This window comes from Chiloscyllium plagiosum, chromosome 26 (assembly GCF_004010195.1).
Source record: "Chiloscyllium plagiosum isolate BGI_BamShark_2017 chromosome 26, ASM401019v2, whole genome shotgun sequence".
NCBI lineage: Eukaryota > Metazoa > Chordata > Chondrichthyes > Orectolobiformes > Hemiscylliidae > Chiloscyllium > Chiloscyllium plagiosum.
The window spans coordinates 40,650,680-40,658,267 of NC_057735.1; the positions used below are offsets into that span (position 1 = coordinate 40,650,680).

The following is a 7,588-nucleotide window of genomic DNA, read 5'->3' on the forward strand; positions in this document are numbered from 1 at the left end:
CCCGCCTCTCCGCACAGGTTGCAGCTCTTTTCTTCCTGACAGTCCTTAGTCAGGTGACCCTCCTGTTTGCAGTTCCTGCAGATGGTCACCTTGCAGTCCGCCGCCACGTGTCCCGACTTCCCGCAGGTTCGGCACACTTTCGGCTGCCCTGTATATGTCAGGTAGCCTCTGTTCCCTCCAATTGCGAAGCTCGAGGGTGGGTGAAGAATGTTCCCATTGCCATCGACCCTCAGAGTCACTCTGACCTGTCGCTTACTGGTCCAGATCCCAAAGGGGTCGATCACGTCGGTGGCTTCTCCCTCAACTTGGACGTACCTTCCCAGGAAGGTCAGGTCATCAGCCGCTGGAACATAGGGGTTGTACATATGGATTGTAATAACCCGATTCCTCTGTGCAGGAAGCACACACAATGGGGTTGCCGACAAGATGGAGAACAGCGGCTCTCCTTCCTTTTCCTTGAAGACCTTCAGGAGCTGTTCGCACTGCTTCACATTTCTGAAGGTCACATCAAAGTAGCCTGCCCCAGGGAAATCCTGCAGGCAGGACACGTCCGCTGCAGCGAACCCACAGCATCCTAGCAATACCTTCTTAATAAACAGGATGCGATCCACCGGTGTACGACCCTCTACCTTCTTCACAGTCACCCGGACTGTGTTTCGAACTCCCTGCCCAGGGTTGGCCTCTCAGCCTGCATCACTCCCTATGGCACATACAGGCGACAGCGAGTGTGTTTATTGTGCTCTAAATCCTCACATAAGCCTTCACAGTGCAATTGTTTTCATTCATTTTATAACCCATAGCCCAAAGGTTATCTGATTCGCTTCAGTACAGCACACTTATTGTACAGATGTCTCAAATTACTTAAATAATATATTCAAAAATGCTTTTCCTGCAAGGAATCTATGGAATGTGCATTTGAATAAATAAATAACAACTTTTATTATCTAATATGTTCTGAAGAGATACCTTAAACCTATTAGAATAAGGGAAGAGATTATGGATGCATTAGTTAATTGGGTGTGAATTGATTGAATGATTCTGGGGAGCTATTAACCAGTGAAGTGTCAGTTTTATGAAATGTGGTGTATTGAAATAAAGACTTCATAAAAGTAAAAACTAAAAGATGCGGATGCTGTAAATCAAAAACAAAAACAGAAGTTGCTGGAAAAGCTCAGTAGGTCTGGCAGCATCTGTGAAGAGAAATCAGAGCGTTTGGGTCCGGTGACCTTTCCTCAGAACTGCTTCCACCATCTCCTAACAGCATTAAGCCTGTTGCACAGCTTGACCACTCGCTTTCCAGATATTGTTTCCACAAATTACTTTTAGATTTACACCCCAAATGCACGCCAATCTGGTTTTACCTGTCCTGGACAAGGTGAAACAACGTCTCATTGTATTCAGTATCCATTGAATTTGAAATTCTAGATGAAGCAATCAAACATTGTCCCAACCATCTCATGTCCGGTGAGAACATGAGCTATTTACACATTGCCCCCCATAATCTAATCCCTGCATTCTCTTAGTTCTTAGGCTGTTATAAGACCATAAGAAATAGGAACAGGAATAGGCCATTCAGCCCTTCAAGCCTACTCTGCCATTCAGTAGGATCACAGCTGATTCAACACTCTCTACTTCACTTTCCTGCCTTTGCCTGTAAACTTTGATTCCCTTATGATCAAGAATCATCTATCTCAGCCTTATGGCAACCGCTGTTCTACAGCTCCCCATTCAACATAGTTGAGATTGCATGAAGGAGGCTGGCATTTCCCAGGGACTTTGAGAAGGGCAATAATAATATTGATGCACAGCCTCAGTGAAAAAGGCTGCATAAATGACTTAATAAATAAAAACAATTTTGAAACGAAATGGTTCAAATGGGACCTACATTGGTTTTTAAGGTAATCCTAAAGTGTTACTCTTGGAACAGCAGGAGGGAAGAAATATGAGCACGAGTGTGGTGCTGTGAAGGATAAAATTTAGGAGAGTTTCACAACGGGGTTATCCACATCAGATGAAGGTAGTTTGCAGGAGGCTTGAGGAAAAGTACTGAGGTTTATTTGAAAAATAACTCACTGACTTTAGTGGCAAAACAAAGAGTTTGATATTCTGAAAAGGGGAAGTCAAAATTGAGAACTCATAATGTATAGTTGGGCTCACAGGAAATCGTTGTGAGCTTCGGATTTTCCAATGGATGCTGCCGCTGTGTGTGTGGGGGGGGGGGGGGGTTAGTGCCTGCACAGTAGGTCTTTGGCACTGAACTGGCCTGACAGGCATTCTTTATCCAATATCATCACTGATAGAGGGCAAAGAAGGCTAAGGAATGTAACATAAACAGATTTGTATCAGTGTTGAGAAAAATAGGGCCTTTGGAGTGCCTGACAAAGAAGCCTGAAGGTAGCAAGGCAAGTAAAGAGGGTGTTGAAGAGTGTGGCGCCGGAAAAGCACAGCAGGTCAGGCAGCACCCGAGGGGCAGGAGAATAAGGCTCATTCCTGATGAAGGGCCTCTGCCCGAAATGTCGATTCTCCTGCTCCTCGGATGCTGCCTGACCTACTGTGCTTTTGCAGCATCACGCTCTCGACTCTGCTTCATAAAGTCTGGTCACTGCATCACAGGAAGAATCTGATAACACTGGAGAGGGCCCAGGTAGAGATTTACAAGGATGCTGCATAAAATAGAGGAGTGCAGCTACAATGAGAGGTTGGATAACCTGGGGTTGCATTCTCTTAGAAAGAGGACACTGAGAGAAGATTTGTTGGCAATGCTTAAAGTTATTATGGGGCTACAAAGAGTGGATTTGAAGTGCCTATTTTCCTTAATAAGCATGCAGAGCATTAAAGCAATTGATGAAAGGATAAGAAGAAATTAGGGAGATTTTCTTTTCATGCAGAAGGTAGTGGGGTCCAAAACTCACTAGTGGAAAGCGGTGGTAATGTCAGAAATCTTCATCACATTTGAAAGTATATAGACCTGCACTTGAGATACTGTAATTGACAGGGATACGGACTAAGAGAAGGAAAGCAGCAATAATCTGAATAGCTCTTTCTGATGAGCAGAGACATTGTGATTGTAAGGAATAGGAGCAGGATTGGGCCATTTGACCCTTGGCTGATCTGATTATAACTATGAAGACAGTTTCTTGTCTATCCTCCATAACCCTGAACTCCCTTGTATATTAATTTACCCTGAATATAATCAGATTAAATGCCTCTATTGCTTTCTAGCAAGAGAATTCTGAAGCTTTATGATTCTCCATGAGAAAATGTTCCTTTTCATCTCTGATTTAAATGGATGATCCCATATTTTGAAACTCTGCCACATTCAGGGAAAACATTCTCCCAGCATCTACACTATCAATCAAACTTGGGACATTTCAATAAGTTTATTTCTCATTCTTTGTACAGGCCCAATCTACCCTCATAAGACAACATGTTCATCCCAGGAATTAATCCAGAAAAGATTCTCTGGACAGTCACTTTGACAGCTCCTGTGAAACAACAGGCATGTATGGTAGGTGTAAGGCTAGGATGCTGTTGGGCAGGCTACCACGTGAATGATAGTGCCCAGGATAAGTTGGATTGGGCAGAGGGTGTCATGGAAATGGGGTGTAATGTCCAGTAAGGTGAGGTACCATCCTAGGCTGGGGAGAAGGAATTAAGGGCACCTGGAGGGGGTTGAAGGGGAAGGTGGGATGAGACATTGGGTCCTGGGAGGGGATGGTGTCATCTCATGGCAGGAAAGGGGATTGTTGGATTATTGAAGGGAGGGTAGGTGTTGGGTTCACTGCCAGGGAAAGGGGAGTCAGGTCTAAGGAGATTTAAATGGTCTGGGGGAGTACAGTGAGTAGAAAGTTGGAATGCACTTACTCCATTCCCCGTTCCACTGACCTAAACCCCACCTCCAAATGCAACAAAGACAGAGCACCCCCCCACCTTGTCCTCACCTACCACCCCAACAATCTCTGGATCCAATGCATCATCCTTTAACACTTCTGACAACTCCAACTAGACTCAACCACCAAGAACATCATCCCCTCCCCACCCCTCTCTGCCTTCCACAAGGACCATTTCCTTTGACAGTCCTTGGTTTGCGCCAGGACAAAAGTGAGGACTGCAGATGCTGGAGATCAAAGTCTAGATTAGAGTGGTGCTGGGAAAGCACAGCAGGTCAGGCAGCATTTGAGGAGCAGGAAAATCGATGTTTCGGGCAAAAGCCCTTCATCGGGAATGAAGCAGGGAGCCTCCGGGGTGAAGAGATAAATGGGAGCGGGGGGTAGGGCTGGGCAGAAGGTAGGTAGGAGTACAATAGGTATATGGAGGTGGGAGTGAAGGTGATAGGACAGAGAGGAAGGTGGAGCAGATATATGGGAAGGAAGTTTGGCAGGTAGGACAGGTCATGGGGACGGTGCTTGAGCTGGCAGGTTGGAACTGGGGTAAGGTGGGAGGAGGGAAAATGAGAAAACTGGTGAAGTCCACATTGATACCATGGGGTTGAAGTGTTCCAAGGTGGAAGATGAGGCATTCTCCCTCCAGGCATCGGGTGGTGAGGGAGTGGCGGTGGAGGAGGCCCAGGACCTCCTTGTCCTCGGCAGAGTAGGAGGGGGAGTTGAAATGTTGGGCCACGGGGCGGTGGGGTTGATTGAAGCGGGTGTCCCAGAGATGTTCCCTGAAGCGCTCTGTGAGTAGGCGTCCAGTCTCCCCAATGTAGAGGAGACCGCATCGGGAGCAACGGATACAATAAATGATATTGGTGGATGTACAGGTAAAACTTTGATGGATGTGGAAGGCTCCTTTGGGGCCTTGGATGGAGGTGAGGGAGGAGGTGTGGGTGGGTGCAGGTTTTGTAATTCCTGCAGTGGCATGGGAAGGTGCCAGGAGGGGAGGGTGGGTTGTAGGGGGCGTGGATCTGATCAGGTAGTCACGGAGGGAACGGTCTTTGCGAAAGGCGGAAAGGGGTGGGGAGGGAAATATACCTCTGGTGGTGGGGTCCATTTGGAGGTGGTGGAAATGTCGGCAGATGATGCGGTTTATGCGGAGGTTGGTAGAGTGGAAGGTGAGAACCAGGGGGGTTCTGTCCTTGCTATGGTTGGAGGGCTGGGGTTTGAGGGCGGAGGTGCGGGATGTGGATGAGAGGGCATCTTCAACCACATGGGAAGGGAAATTACTATGTTTAAAGAAGGAGGCCATCTAGTGTGTTCTGTGTTGGAACTGGTCCTCCTAGGAGCAGATACGGTGGAGGCGGAGGAATTGAGATTACGGGATAGAATTTTTGCAGGAGATAGAATGGGAAGAGGTGTAATCCAGGTAGCTGTGGGAGTTGGTGGGTTTGTAAAAAATGTCAGTGTTAAGTCGGTCGTCATTGATGGAAATGGAAAGGTCCAGGAAGGAGAGGGGGGTGTCAGAGATGGTCCAGGTGATTTTAAGGTCGGGGTGGAATGTGTTGGTGAAGTTGATGAACTGCTCAACCTCCTCGCAGGAACACGAGGTGGCGCCAATGTCGTCATTAATGTAGTGGAGGAAAAGGTGAGGGATGGTGCCGGTGTAACTATGGAATATGGACTGTTCTACGTAGCCAACAAAGAGACAGGCATAGCTGGGGCCCATAGGGTGCCCATGGTGACCCATTTCATCTGGAGGAAGTGAGAGGATTCGAAGGAGAAATTGTTAAAGGTGAGGACCAGTTCAGCCAAACGAATGAGTGTCAGTGGAAGGGTACTTTTGGGGACATTGGGAGGGGAAGAAATGGAGGCCTTGGAGGCCCTAGTCATGGCGGATGGAGGTGTAGAGGGTTCGACCATGACCCCATCCCCCATCACCAAACCATCATCTCCCAGACCATACACAACCTCATCACCTCAGGATATCTCCCACCCACAGCTTCCAACCTCGTAGTCTGGGAACTGCCCGATTCAACCTCCTTCCCAAGATCCACAAGCCTGACGATCCCCTGGTCCTCACCTTCCACCCTACCAACCTCCACATAAACCGCATCATCCACCGACATTTCCGCCACCTCCAAACGGACCCCACCACCAGGTATATATTTCCCTCCCCACCCTTTCTGCAAAGACCGTTCCCTCCATGACTACCTGGTCAGGTCCATGCCCCCAACAAACCACCCTCTCCAACTGGCATCTTCCCTTGCCACCGCAGGAATTGCAAAACCTGTGCCCACACCTTCTCCCTCACCTCCATCCAAGGCCACAAAGGAGCCTGCCACGTCCATCAAAGTTTTACCTGCACATCCACCAATATCATTTATTGTATCTGTTGCTCCTGATGTGGTCTCCTTTACATTGGGGAGACTGGATGCCTCCTAGCAGAGCGCTTTAGGGAACATCTCCGGGACACCGCACCAATCAACCCCACCGCTCCGTGGCCCAACATTTCAACTCCCCCTCCCACTCTGCCGAGGACATGGAGATCCTGGGCCTCCTCCACCGTCATTCCCTCACCACCCAATGCCTGGAGGAAGAACGCCTCATCTTCCGCCTTGGAACAGTTCAACCCCAGGGCATCAATGTGGACTTCACCAGTTTCCTCAATTCCCCATTTCCCCTCCCCCACCTTACTCCAGTTCAACCTGCCAGCTCAGCATCATCCTCATGACCTATCCTACCTACCAATCTTCCTTCCTACCTATCCGCTCCACCCTCCTGTCTGACCTATCACCTTCATCTCCACCTCCATTCACCTATTGTACTCTGTGCTACCTTCTGCCCAGCCCAACCTTCTCTCATTTATCTCTCCACCCCCTACACTCCCTGCCTCATTCCTGATGAAGGGCTTTTCGGTTTTCCTGCTCCTCGGATACTGCCTGACCTGCTGTGGTTTTCCAGCACCACTCTAATCTTGACTTGGTTTGCGCAACTCTCCCCACCAACCTCCCCAAACCCCCAGGTATCTTCCCCTGCAACCGGAAAAAAAAAAACCTGCTGGTACACCATTCCCTCACTTCCAGTGCTCCAAACAGTCCTTCCAGGTGAGACAGAGGTTCACCTGCCTCTCTTCCAACCTAGTTTACTGTATCAGGTGCTCCTGATGTGGTCTTCTCTCCATCAGGGAGACCAAACGTAAATGTAGGGAATAGTTCACTGAGCATCTCAGCCGGGCCCGTAGGAACCAACCCAACCTCCCAGTCACTGCCCATTTTAATTCCCCTTCCCACTCCCTTTCCTGCCTTGTCCTCCTCCATTGCCACAAAGAAACAAACCACAAATTGGAGGATCAACACCTCATCTTCCGCCTGGGCAGCTGACAGTCCAGAGAACTCAACCTTTAGCTTCAAATAACCTCCCTTCCCCTCCCCTGACTCCCTTCCCAGCCAGGAGAAAGTGAGGACTGCAGATGCTGGAGATCAGAGCTGAAAATGTGTTGCTGGAAAAGCGCAGCAGGTCAGGCAGCATCCAAAGAGCAGGAGAATCGACGTTTCGGGCATGAGCCCTTCTTCAGGAATGAGGAAAGTGTGTCCAGCAGGCTAAGATAAAAGGTAGGGAGGAGGGACTTGGGGGAGGGGCGTTGGAAATGCGATAGGTGTAAGGAGGTTAAGGTGAGGGTGATAGGCCGGAGTGGGGTGGGGGCGGAGAGGTCA

General features: G+C 48.8%; 1 long non-coding RNA gene across 1 annotated transcript in view; it reads right to left on the reverse strand.

Moving 5' to 3' along the window:
- Positions 1-474: 474 nt before the first annotated feature.
- The window catches only part of LOC122563281, an 11,042-nt gene continuing 3,928 nt past the window's right edge, over positions 475-7,588 (reverse strand). The window contains exon 3 of the long non-coding RNA XR_006315551.1: positions 475-700. This is a non-coding gene — a long non-coding RNA (uncharacterized LOC122563281). The remainder of the gene's footprint in view (positions 701-7,588) is intronic.